This window comes from Pinus tabuliformis, chromosome 8 (assembly GCF_031772625.1).
Source record: "Pinus tabuliformis cultivar Carrire ecotype Pingquan chromosome 8, CPIR1, whole genome shotgun sequence".
Classification (NCBI taxonomy): domain Eukaryota; kingdom Viridiplantae; phylum Streptophyta; class Pinopsida; order Pinales; family Pinaceae; genus Pinus; species Pinus tabuliformis.
The window spans coordinates 1,631,261,931-1,631,276,587 of NC_142294.1; the positions used below are offsets into that span (position 1 = coordinate 1,631,261,931).

A 14,657-nucleotide genomic window follows, 5' to 3' on the forward strand; every position below is an offset into this window, starting at 1 on the left:
ACAAAGATCCATTCTCAGAAGGTGCATGCTTCGATTTTATCAGTAAGGGTAAATGTGAAAGAAGTGCAGAGTGCAAGTTTCGCCATAGTTCAAATGATGGTAGGTGTAGTGATTTGCTTCCACCCGGCATATGCTTTGATTTTGTCAAAAAGGGTAGATGCGATAAAGGTGATGACGGCAGATTTAGCCATGATCTTGATGCTGGAAAGAAAAGGAGAAACACAGTGTCTAATACACATCAGCCCTGCTGGTTTTGCTTGTCAAGCCCTAATCTAGATACTCATCTTGTAGTGAATGTAGGGGACAATTTCTACTGCGCGCTAGCCAAGGGTCCATTAGTTGAAGAACATGTTTTGATAGTTTCCATTGAACATTTACCTTCTACTCTTTCCCTGCCTCCAGATGCAGATAGTGAATTACAGAGGCTTGCGCATACTCTTAAAAGATTTTTCAGGAAGCATGGAAATGCAATGATTGTATTTGAAAAGTAATTGAATCTAAGGATCGCTAATCATGCTCATTTACAGGTTGTTCCCATACCTTTGTCCAAAGCACCAGCTGTGTGAAGTGAATTTTTAAAGGCAGGGAAGAAGTTAGGATTTGAGTTTGATGTGATTAGACCTGGAGAGAATGATATTGATGTATGAATGTCATTGAAGAAAGTATTACATGGAGGAATGGGCTATTTCTTTGTGGAGCTCCCAGAGAGAACTATATTAGCACATCCTCTTGCACCTGAAGAGAAGATGCCTATACAACTTGGGCGTGAGGTACTAGCCAGATTCATACAGTTATATTTGGAACAGTCAATGGTGTTATTGGTGTCATTGCATCTCTTCCTCAGGAGAAATATCTGTTTCTTGAAAAGTTGCAAGCAAATCTTGTCAAAATGATCAAGGGAGTAAGGTGCTTAAGCCATGAACAGTGGCGATCATTTAGCTATGAAAGGAAGACTGTGTTTTTGAAATTACACAGCAGTTTCGTAGCGCGCTACGAAACTGCTGTAGCTGCATGTTACAATTCAGTTGATCAATTATGATTGACAAAGCGGCAAATCTTTTTGAAAGGTTTTGTCATCACACAGGTACATGAAAACGGTGGACAGCACATCAAGGACGTGGCAGTCTGCTCTATTTTGGGTAATTAAAGGATAAAGGCATGCTTCTTTGGATTCGAATATTTTGAGGCAAACCAAGGACCGACAAACAGGGGTAGTTTCCTATGTTTCAGGGCAATGGAAAAGATGTGTCATTGAAGATCAAACATGGAGCCTTGAAACATCCATTACAGCCAAACTAAAGGGGAGCAGATGTCAAAGAACGAGAACCATTGTAATCAAGGCTATTATTGGCATAACACGGTGTTAGAATCCTACTTGATTTAGATCTCTAAAAACTCCAGTCAACACTTTGTTGTATTTATTAAGTAGTTAGAGTTTAAGAGTTGTCAGTAATAGAAGTAGTTTTCGAATTCCCCTCATGCTGGAGGAGGAATCTCGATCAATTAGAATAAGAGCTCTATATATAGCTGAAACAACAATGTAATCAGGGTTGGAAAACTTTATAACAAAGCTTGTATTTGGCTTATGTAAGACTCATTTTCAGTAATATAATTTTGACTTTACTTCTCAGGATTCATGAAGGATTTCTTATGTTCAGAATATGTGATGTTGTCCTTTTCTTAATTCTTACAGTGGTATAGATGTATAATCACTCAGAATTCACTGAATGTGCTCTGATTTCCTGTATACATTTATAAACTGTGTGGTCCCATATGAGTTGATGTTCTGAATGTCTAAATGATGAATGCCCTAACTTCCATGTAAGGTTAAGTTCACTGTTATATTGAGGTGTTGTTGACTCCATAAGCCCAATGGATAGTTGTTTAATGTGTTTCCAGCATTCATATTTTTCACAGTTGTTCTATAAGAGTTAGCCATCTTATCTTTAATCAAAATCATTAATCCATCAAGAGAGAGCCCTCTCAGGTTGAGGAGGCTAGGCCTAAGCCTAAAGTAGGTTTGAAATAGTTACTTAGAGTCAACCTGACCAGCAGCCTATCAGGGTCTGATTTTGAGATAACAGTATCAATAATTTTTTGTTGAACCAATACTGAAGATTCCTCCTCATGTGCTCTTGTTGTTGGATGGACTCCCTGCCCAATCTGCATTTGTGAAGCCTTGCATCTTCACTCCCTCTGTGTATTTGTACCAAAGACCAAACTAAATGGTGCCTCTGAGGTATCTCGACACATGTTTATCTTCCTGCCAATAGAGTTTGGTTTGCTTCACCATTCCTTGACTAAGCTGGTTAATTGTAAAACATATGTCTGGTCGTGTGTTCACCAAATACATAAGCGAACCCACAAGATGCATGTAGATATTAGCCTCCACTACTTCACCTGAAGTAGCATCTTCCTTCCTCTAGTTCCATGCTAGAGGATTCTCCATGGGTTTGTTTATCTCCATATGGAACTTCTTCAATATCTCATTGGCATACTTTCCCTGAGAGACAAACAATTCCTCATCTCCTTGCCATACTTCCATACCAAGGAAATAATGCATGAGCCCCAAGTCCTTCATCTCGAATTTTCTTGCAAGATCCTCTTTGTAATATTTTACCAACTTCTCATCACCTGATAGAATTAAATCACCAACATATAATACTATAATCAACAATTTACCTTAAACCGCAATACGGTAAAGTTTCACATCTTATTCACTTTTGGTAAAGCCCAACCTGGTGAAATAGTTGTCAATCCTAGTGTACCAAGCACAGGGTGCTTGTTTTAGTCCATACAACACTCCCTTGAGTCTGCACACATGTGACTCTCTGTTAAAGGTCTCAAATCCTTTTGGACGCTCAAGGTACACCTCTTCCTCAATCACTCTGTTGAGGAATGATGTCTTCACATCCATATGATGTATCTTCCATCCCATCTACGTTGAAAGTGCTAGAATAGATCTCATTGAAGAGTACCTTGCTACTGGAGCAAAGATCTCCTTGTAATTAATTACCTCCACCTAAGAGAACCCTCTGGCCACAAATTTTGCCTTGTGTTTCTCCACACTTCCATATGTTGCTTGCTTTGCCTTATAAAGCCATATGAAACTCACCACTGACTTGTCTTCTAGTCTTGGGACCACTTTCCAAACACTTTTTCTGATAATGGATTCATACTCCTCTACCATGGCATCAACCCATACTGATTGTTGCACCGCTTCCTTGAACGAAGATGGCTCAATCTCTACACTCTCGCTCAACAGAGCCATGTAGCCAGTGTACCAATCTGATGACCTCCTATGCCTGCACTGTGATGTGGGTGCTCCCACATTCTCTCTAGCATCATGCATCAATTTGTCAACCTCTCTGGTGCGCTTCCTTCCATCTCTAGAAGTCTTTGCATGAGTGGGTGCTTCCACTCTCTGCTCCTTTGCATGTGGCTACTCCACATCATCATGAGGTTCTTCTTTTGGAGCTAAAATCTCCTCATCTCCATGCAACTGAAGCTCCCTCTCAAGGGAACATCTCATGGCCTTCTCTTCATTGAACTTCACATCTCTACGAACCACTATCATCCTATGAGATGGCAGGTACACCCGATAGTTGTGAGGTGTATCAGTGTACCCCACAAATATGCCCAACTCAGCTATTGGCTCTAGCTTTTTCCTTGCATCCTTGGTAACATGATAGTAAAATGATGAACCAAAGATCCTAAAGTGTGCCACATCTGGTTTCTTACCTGAAAAAGCTTCTTCTGGTGTACTCATCCCAAGAATTTGATGAGGACTCTTGTTTTGCACATATACGGTTGTGTTGTATGCTTCAGCCCATAAGTACAATGATAAGCCCTATTCATGTAACATTTCCCATGTAGTTCCCACAATATTTATTCTTATTGGGTGCTATTAACTCCCGTCGAATGCCTTCTGATGCACAAAAGTTCTTGAATTCATTCAACACATATTCTCTGTCGTTATCACTTCTGAGAGCCTTCACTTTCCTTGCAGTTTATTCTCAACAAGTGCTTTAAATTCAAAAAATTTGGAGAACGTCTGATCTTTCTTCTACATGAATAAAATCCAACACTTACGTGAGAAATCATCTACAAATATTACATAATCCCTGTGCTTGGTCATGGAGGCTGTCGAGAACAGTCCACACACATCTGAGTGAACTCTTTCAAGGATCACTTGTGGTCGACTGTCCTTATCGTGAAAGGTGGCTTTGGTGAACTTTCCCAATGTACACACTTTGCATGTATCTCTTTGCTCTATTGTACCCTTGGGAAGCCCTATAGAAATATGTTGTATGACCATCAAAGCTTTTTGGTGCAAGTGACCCAATCTTCTATGCCACAACTCACCGATGTCTCATCTCTACACCTTCTTTGCTTTTTTGCTCAAAGAAGCACAATCCTACATCCAATTTGTATAGGTTCTTCACCCGAACCCTGATCCACTTCACTTTCCATGAGGCTATGTGACGAAGGAAAGTCTTTCCTTTGATAAATATCACATTATAGCTAGGGTCTTCCAACATGGCAATTGAAGCCAAATTCTTCTTCAGACCTAGATCTTTTACTGTGAGAGGAGAATCAAATTCCCTTTGAAAAGTAACAATATCGATGTTGGTCACACTATACCTTCCATCATCTCCCATTTCGATGTGCATCTAGAGGTCCTTCTCCTCCAAGTCATTGAAGAATTATTTGTTTTTGATCATATGGAATGTAGCTCCACTATCCAGATACCACACACTACACAACACCGATACCATGCAAGCAATGAGGGTGAAATCTAACTCGAATTGTGAAGCAAGAGCTTCACCTGCCGCTCCTCCTTAGGGCTTATTTCTAATCTTCTTGTGTGGACACTTCATGGCATAGTGTCCAAACTCGTGACAATGAAAACATTTAATCTTCGACAAGCACTTCTTCTTTCTTACCTGACTGGAATCGGATTTGGAATGGGATGATTTCCATTTCCATTTCTTTTCCTTTCTAACTAAGGCATAGTTATCCTCATCATCATGCTTGGTTCAAGTTCCATCTGTGGTGCTCCGCTAAATCTCTTATTGCACCAAATCAGACCACAAACGCTCCCACTATGGTAGCTTCTCCCTCCCATTTACTGAATCCTGGTAGTTGTGTCAACTCTTGGGAAGGCCTAGAAGTGCTAGGCTGACCATATCATCTTCAACAATTGTAACACCAACACTTCTAAGCTCATCCCGACATTGGTGAACTTGGTCAAGTACTTTGGTATTGTGTCACCCTTCTCCATCTTGATTTTTTTGAGCTAGTCCTTCAGTGCCAGCTTCCTTTGGTCATTGTTGTTTTGAAACAGGTATGTCAAGGCCTTCCACATTGCATATGGAGTTTCCTTACCATGGAGGTTCGAGACAATATGATCTCGAATTCCTTCTAGGATATTCTTTCTCACCTTTGCAACACATTTTCTCCACTATGTTAGGTCTTGAGCGTTAGTTGGCTTAGGAATATCAGTGTCTATGAATTCCTTCAGCCCATTGTCTTCCAACACTACCTCCATTATGTCCTTTCAAGAAATATGTTTTGAACTACCCTCAAGGGCATATTCAAATCTCAATCCGTAGAACGACATCCTGCTGACTCTGAAGAATGATACTGCAAATTTGATTTCACCTGCAAAATACAAACTCTTATTCTCCTCTTCTAGAGTGATTTCTTCTCTGATACCATGTAGAAATTCCTTGTACATTCAAACTGCTAATTGTAATTTACTAAAACAATAGACTTGAATATACTCTAATCATCAACATAAATAATTAAACGATTGCGAAATAACGAAGCATACAAGAGAAAGAAATCAATCAACACATTACACAGTGATTTCCTAGGGAAAGCACAACTAAAAACCCCTACTATCTATATATTGCATTAGTCAAAAAATATGAGAAGATTACAATGCTTTGCTCAAGCCCGAGCACCCTGTGCACTATCTCTATCTGTCTCACTCCTTCCTAGATAAGCCTAGGCCAATACTTAACCAATATATCGCTTGCCCAAGTCCCTATTTCCTTGTGTTTTTTCCTTGGGAAATATACCATATTAATTAGGGAAATTCCTCAAAGGAATTGTGCAATCCATCATAGGCCTTCCTCTGACTGCATGCACCACCTGTACAATTCAAATGATTATACAATTGATATTACATTGTCCCTGAACTCCAATTTCAACTAGGTAACTCTCAGATTTGACATGCATGAGTTATTTATGAGTGAATCATTAGTTAACTGGTTGATAACTGCAGGAATCACCCCACTAATAGACCTCTCACTAGTTCCTCCAACATTTGGAACTAGTTTAAATGACTTTAACTCAATTAAACTGAATTAATTAATTATAACTCAAAATAAATTCAACCAGGGCTCTAAATGAGTCAAGTTAGACCCTCAACTCGAATTAACTAAACCAACTAAGTCAAATTAACTTAGTTAACTAATACAAGTTTTCATGTGATGTGGAATTACATTTTTATTCCTAATTTAATTCAAGGACAAAACTAAATTAGGATTTTCTTGTTGCATTTTCAATAATTTATGCGGGGAAAACATTGCAAGAGGACTCCAAGTTGCAGGACCATGGAATTGAACATGATTCAACCATTATGCTTAAAACGAGATTACTTGGAGGGTGTCCTAGATCTAGCTCCAAAGGTCCAATTTCTTTCAAGGATGTGGTGAAAGGAAGGACTGATTCACACAAAAATTCAGCTCATTCCCCCAATATCCTTGGTCCCTATATTGTGGAACATATGAACCAAGTGTCGGCTTTGAGAGTCAACTTGCCAGAGGTCAATGAGATATACTCTAATTTCCATGTAAGAGTAGTTATATGCAAATTTAACGAATTTTGGCCAAAGTCGAAGGACTTATATCAATGGATATTCTCCACATGGACTTAAAACTGTGATATTCACCTATGTTCTAGGGGACTCATTGTTGTCATATTTGACACAATAAAAGACATGGATTATGCCTTAAAAGAGGGATCATGGTTCTGGGGCAATGTCGATCTATTCATGATCCCATGTCTTCCAGGGTTGGATGCAAATACCATGTTGGTCTCTAAAATGTCGATATGGGTCTAGTTACATAATCCACCCTTGCACTTTTGGCATCACAAAGGGTTAGAAGGGATAGGGAATTCATTGGGGAAGTTCCTAAAGGTCGATGAAGATAGAGTCACAAAAGGAATTTTTACATTTTCCAGGATTTGTGTAGAGGTAGACCTTAGTAAGGGCTTACTTGATCACATTATTTTGGTTCATAATAATCTGTAGTGGTCCCAACCTCTAGATTTTGAAAACACGACATTCAGATGTCGTATATGTCTTCAAACTGGACATCTTCAAAACTCGTGTCCTTGAAAAGAAATACCCCAAAAGAAAAGGAGACAAGCCCAAAATCGAAAGGGATGGTAGTTCTCAGATTCACAGGAAGTCGAAGCAGAGGAGGAAGAAATCTTAGATGATATTACAAACATTGTTGAACAGAATAAATCTGAGGATATTATAAAGAAGAACGAGATAGAGCAGAATACTTCGTTAGTTCCAACTGTGTCCAAAGTGACAACACCTACAGATCAACAGTAGAAAATTGTGAAGTTTTCTCTTGAAAAGGAAGCAAGCAACACCAAAATATTTCATGCCTCAGAAAGTTCAGACTCCAATAAAGAAACTCTCGTAAATGTAGAAGAAAAACAAATGGTTATTATATCCTCCACTCCCAAATCTGAAGGTTGGCAAAAAGTGGAGAGAAAGAAAGGTAGAAAATGTTGGGTTGTGTTATATTCTTTCCACGACTAGCCCACATAGTTAACCAGGGGGTTAGAAGGGGGGCGGAGCCCCCACTTCGTTGCGCCGATTGCGTAGCAGGGGGAGTCACAGGGGTTTGAGGGGTGCAGGTAACCCCACTCTATGGGGTCTGGGGCAGCGCCACGGGAAATTTTGGTTTTGGACCCTATGTTAGGTTGGGCGGACCTACCTATGGTTTTGTGCACGATTTTCACACATGGTTTTGGACGCGATGGTTTTCGGTCCATGGTTTTGGACGCGATGTTTTTCAGTCCATGTTATTGGATGCTTCGGCATGTATAATATGTATTGTAACATTGAAAGGAACATAATGAAAAATCAAGCTGGTAGTCCCGGTTTTGGGATCTAGGGGAAAACCTCTGTGTATATGTGTTTTATGTGTTATGCTCTCGCATTGTTTATTTTCAGTGGTTTAGAAATTGTATGCAGGTAATTTCTGTATGGGGTTAAAACCTACATTTGGTATCAGAGTTGTTTTGGCTTCAAGGGGACGCCTTTCTTGCTGAGGGAATTCGCTCAGGCCTATGGTAGACCCTGTTTAGTGGGAGATCTGCGAGATCGATTCTGGTGGTGAAAGAAGATGGCGAGTAGTGGAAAGATAGAAATTGAGAAATTTAATGGTCAAAGTTTTGAGTTGTGGAAACTCAAGATGGAGGATCTGTTGGTGGATAAAGATCAGTGGATTGTGGTAGATCTGGGTACTAAACCAACGGGAGTGTCCGATGAAGAATGGAAGAAGTTGGATCGAAAGGAAAAGAGCACAATACAATTGTGTGTCTCAGATTCAGTATTATTGAATGTATCAGGGGAAGCTATGGCGAAGGCTTCGTGGAACAAGTTAGGGACTTTGTACCAATCTAAGTCTCTGGTGAATAAACTGTTCCTACGGAAAAAGGTGTATAACCTGAGGATGAAATATGGAGACTCGGTGACAGAGCATCTGAATGTGTTTAATAATGTGGTAAGTCAGTTATCGTCTGTTGATATCAAAATTTCAGATGAAGATAAGTGCATTAGTTTGTTGTGTTCTCTACTAGATTCGTGGGATAGTCTGGTTATTGCAATAGGTAGAAATGCAACTGCCTTGCAGTTTGATGAAATAGTCTCATCCTTGCTGACGAATGAGGTGAGACGGAAGAATATGGAGAGCTAGAATGGTGATTCCTTGTCTGTACAAGGACGGTCCCAGAATAGAAACAAAAATAAGTCATCGAGTGGGAGATTTAAATCTAGAGGGAGATCTAAATCTTCAGGAAAATCTGTAAAGGTGGTGTGCCGAAAATGCGGAAAGGATGGGCACTACAAAAGGGATTGTAAATGTAAAGCTCTCGACAAAGGAAAGAGATCTGATGATGCTCCTTTTGCAGAGGCGAAAACCCCCTCAAATGAAGGTGGGGATGTGTACTTGGCTTCTTCAAGTACACATGTAGATCATGAGGCATGGTTGATTGACTTAGGTGCATCTTTTCTCTTCACTCCCCATAGGGAGTGGTTCTACGAGTATGATAAATATGATGGTGGTGATGTCTTCTTAGGGGATGATAGGAAGGCTAGAATCTTTGGTCGCGAAAAAGTAAAGTTGAAGTTGCAAGGTGGAAGGGTTAGAACACTTCCGGGTGTCCTACATATTCTTGCATTGGCCAGAAATCTGATTTCTGTAAGCAAGTTGGATGATGCAGGTGTAAAAACAGTGTTCGATAAGGATATCTGCAAGATGGTTCGGGAAGAACTGGTATTGATGCGGGGAGTTTGGATTGGAACTCTGTACAAACTATAAGGTAGCACTATTGTTAATGGGTGCAATAGTTTTGTGGTTCCTGAAAGTGGAGCAGAAAATCTAGTGGTCTCTGGAGAGAAGACCATGCTGTGGCATCAAAGGCTTGGACATATTGGAGAGAAGGGCCTTCAAATACTTCATGGTAAAGGTATGGTAGAAGGTATGAGTAATAGCTCTTTGGATTTTGATTTCTGTGAAAATTGTGTATATGGGAAGCAAAATTGGGTGAGTTTCCCCTCTGGTGGTAAGAGGGCGAAACAGATATTAGAGCTTATGGACAATGATGTGTTTGGACCTATGAAGGTTCCATCACTGGGTAAGTCTATGTACTATGTATCATTTATATATGACTTCTCAATGAATACATGGATATATTTCCTTAAGAATAAATCTGAAGTCTTTAGCAGCTTTAAAGAATTTAAGGCTCTGGTGGAAAACCAGACAGAGAAGAAGATAAAGGTGTTGAGGGCAGATAACGGTGGAGGGTTTTGCAGTAAAGAAGTTGAAGAATTATGTAAGAAGTGTGGTATTGCACAACAGAAGACTACTCCATATACACCTCAGCAAAATGGAGGTGCAGAAAGAATGAACAAGATGTTGATGGAAAGGGAAAGAAGCATGCTCAGTGGTGCCAGGTTAGGACAGGAATTCTAGGCAGAGGCAGTGGAGACAGCATGTTACCTGGTCAACAGATCACCTTCATCAGTGTTGGAGGATAAGACTCCACAAGAGGTATGGACTGGTAAGAAACCATCTCTTCCACATCTGAGGGTATTTGGATGTGATGCATATGTACATGTTCCAAAGGAGAAACGAACCAAGTTGGATAGTAAATCTGAAAAGTGCATCTTTATTGGGTATAAGGATGGTTTAAAGGGTTATAAGCTTTGGAACCCAGTAACAAGGAAGGTTGTGTACAGTCGTGATGTGGTGTTCAGAGAGGTGAAAGATGTTATAAAACATGAAGTCCAACCAAAGGAACCTGAGAAGATAGAGTTTGATCTAAAGGAGGAAGAATCAGACTCTACAACAGAGGAGGAATCAGAAGATGAAGAGCTACAAACTCCAGGTGTGAGAAGATTAGTTTGAGAAAGAAGGCAGCCAGAAAGGTATAGTCCATATGCTTTCTATTCAAATTTTTCTTTATCTATTACTGATGATGATCCCAGAACTGTGAAGGAAGCAGTAGATTCAGAGGATGAAAAATTCTGGAAATAGACCATGGTTGATGAAATTGCATCTTTGCACAAAAATGAGGCTTGGGATTTGGTGGAGTTGCCGTTTGGAAGGAACCCATTGGCAGTAAATGGGTGTTCAAGAAGAAGACAAATGCAGAAGGAAAGGTGGAGAAATACAAAGCTTGGTTGGTAGCAAAAGGTTATTCCCAAGTGCCGGGAATTGATTTTGGTGATATTTTTTCTCCTGTTTCCAAGGTAACTTCTATTAGATTACTTTTATATGTTGTTGTTGCTTTTGATTTTGAGGTAGAACAGATGGATGTGAAGACAACATTTCTTCACGGGGATTAGGAAGAGGAGATCTACATGAAGCAACCTGAAGGCTTTGCGGTGAAGGGTAAGAAAGAACTGGTATGCAAGTTAAAGAAGTTGTTGTATGGGTTAAAACAGTCACCAAGGATGTGGTATCAGAAATTTGATACATTTATACGAGGACTTGGCTTCACCAGAAGAAAATCATATCACTTTGTGTATTTTAAATTAATTGGTGATCGTGTTATGTATCTGGTATTGTATGTGGATGATATGTTGCTGATTGGAAATGACAAAGAAATTACCCAGGATTTGAAGACCCATTTGTCCTCCAAATTCGATATGAAATTTCTTGGTGTTGCCAACTATATTTTGGGCATGGAAATTAAAAGAGATTAGACAAAGAGGAAGCTCTGGTTAAACCAGAGGAAGTATGTCGAGACAATATTGCAGAGGTTTAATATGCAGGATAGTAAACCTGTGAAGGTTCCTATTCTTGTAGGTGTAAAGTTATCTACTAAACAGTGTCCCAAGACACAAGAAGAGGAAGAGGACATGTCCCGTGTTCCATATGCAAGTGCAGTTGGTAGCCTGATGTATGCGATGGTCTGCACTAGACTAGACATTGCACATGTAGTGGGAGTATTGAACATGTTTATATCAAAACCAGGGAAGGAGCATTGGATAGCAGTGAAGCGGGTTTTCAAGTATTTGCGTGGCACTAGTGATTATGGTTTGTGCTACCAAGGAAGAGCAGGATTGGAAAGAGTGTTGGATATTCATGGCTTTGTTGATGCAGATTAGGCTAGAGATCTGGATCATAAAAGATCTACAAGTGGGTATGTGTTTAACTTATTTGGAGGTGCAGTTAATTGGATGAGTAAGAAACAATCTATAGTGGCACTATCAACTACAAAGGCAGAATACATGGCAGCCACTCATGCAAGCAATGAAGCAGTTTGGTTGCAGAGATTGTGTTCAAATATGGGGTTAGTACAGGGAGCTATAAGGATAGACTGTGACAGCCAAAGTGCAATTTTCTTGGCAAAGGACCCTGTATATCATTCAAAGACAAAGCACATTGATGTTCAGTATCACTTTGTGAGGGATATGATAGAAGACAAAAAGGTGTTGCTAGTAAAGGTGGACACTTTGAAGAATACTGTAGATGCATTGACAAAATTTGTGAGCTCTGAGAAGTTCTCTTGGTGTAGAGAAACAATGGGCATTGCAGGGCTGGATAAATGACTAAGCTCTCTTCTGGCCCCCTGTGGAAAGAAAACAACAAGTGGGAGAACGTTGGGTTGTGTTATATTTTTTCCACGACTAGCCCGTGTAGTTAACCGGGGGGTTAGAAGGGGGGCGAAGCCCCCCATTCGTTGCGCCGATTGCATAGCAAGGGAATCACAGGGTTTTGAGGGGTGTAGGTAACCCCACTCTATGGGGTTCGGGGCAGCGCCCCGGAAAATTTTGGTTTTGGACCCTATTTTAGGTTGGATGGACCTACCTATGCTTTTGTGCATGATTTTCGCACATGATTTTGGATGCGATGGTTTTCGGTCCATGGTTTTGGACGCGATGTTTTTCAGTCCATGGTATTGGATGCTTTAGCGTGTATAAATATGTATTGTAACATTAAAATGAACATAATGAAAAATCAAGCTGGTAGTCCCGATTTTGGGATCCATGGGAAAATCTCTGTGTATATGTGTTTTATGTGTTATGCTCTCGCATTGTTTATTTTCTGTGGTTTAGAAATCGTATGTAGGTAATTTCTGTACGGGGTTAAAACCTACAAAAAATAGTAGATTAGATGTTTATCTTTCTTGTGAGTTTTTTCATACACGGTTGTAGCACTCAAATGTTTGTTGAGTGATTAAACAACCAATATATTGATATTCTTTATGCATCTACAACATATAATTTTCACTCTTCTCTATAATGGAAATTACAACTTTTCCTGGGGGAAAAATAAGTCCAACTTTGTATTTATCAAACAAGTATAGCTATGTCTTTACTAAATAAGTCCAAATCTAGTCCAACTCTGTATTTATCGAACAAAACCCCTCGTGCTCACATCCCAATGAGCGTGGGGCATATTTCTTCTCCCACCAGTTACTCACCCCTTCAAGCCCAGGCAACCCCCATTCCGGGTACTCTACTTGTCCAGGGGTTTTCTTGTGTGGGCTCCTGTCAACTACTCACCTTTAAAGGCACATGAAACCCCCATTCTAGGTAGTCCACCTAACCAAAGGCTTTCCTACATATGCCTCCATTAGCTACTCACCTTTATGGGCCTAGGAAACCCCCATTCTATGTAGTCTACCTAGCCAAAGATTTCCTGGTTGGGGTAATAATTAGAGTCTGACATGCTCTATTGTAATGTGCATATAGTCTTATGGACAAGTAACGGTCTTGTGTGCTCCATTGCACTACTCATGGAGTCTTATAGTCAAGGTTGCAAAATAAAGTGTCAAGGTTTCCATGAGATAAATAAAGTGTCATAGGGTTGCAATGCCATCACAGAAATCTTCTTCCTAAGCTCAATGCTCCAACATTTCACCTGTGTCACAAAATTTAGTTTTCCATGAGATATGCTCAAAAATTTCAAATCAGAAATTTTAATTGCCCAAATTTGCTTCATTTAGAAGCTAGATCTCATAAGCGTGAGACTTGTAGTCATGTTTTTGGGATCCTTTTCAAGTGGTTTTATTCTATCAGTGGATTTTATCTCACACCCCATCCCAACACTCTACCTGCAATTTGATCCTTCAATTAACCAAATCATTGTCAGTATTCATACATACTTTTATTGCAAGGATTCTGTTGATGGTGCTGGACCTGCCAACATTCATGGGATCACCCCAGTATGATGTCCCAACTAGACCTCACACTGTTTGGTGTGGGAGTCCCATCTGGTATGATGGCTTGGTTTCCATTATATTAAGTGTTTTCCTTAAATCTTGCTTGTCAGCACATGAGAGCGGTCTACCTTGTCTTTGAACAATGAGGTTTGCATGCCTGATGAGTGCTAGTGTTACATGTGTCAAGCTTCCTTCACCATAGAGAGAGAGGGTGGGAGCGAGTCTCTAGCCAAAATGGAAGAAGTCCCAACTTTGTTAGAGACACACAACACAATGGGACATGCATAGCTTCCGAGGAGAAATCCACACGGATGTGGCAGTCGCAACACACAAGGGAAGATAACACGTACAACACCTAGCGTAACAGTCTGCGTGAGTGCGACGTTCAATATAACAAGTTTACGTGAAAGGTTCTGTCTGATGTTCGGGGAGGTAACCAACATGGGTAGGACAATGCTAATAACTTATACAACACATTTTCATAAATATATGTATTAGAACAACTGAATGAGATCAATTGTTTAACACAGGTTAAAGCAACATGTATTACAAGTGTTCAAGATAAATCTTACAAACAATGACAACGCATGCGTGAAAATGTGATGGCTTTTTATCAGGCTTCTGAATGAAGCGAAAGTTCCAAGACACATCGATACACCATACATCAC

At 40.0% G+C, this 14,657-nt stretch overlaps 1 pseudogene; it reads left to right on the forward strand.

Annotated features, from left to right (window-relative positions):
* The first annotated feature begins 677 nt into the window (after positions 1 to 677).
* Positions 678 to 14,657, forward strand: part of LOC149242384 (stromal cell-derived factor 2-like protein) — a 111,047-nt pseudogene continuing 97,067 nt past the window's right edge.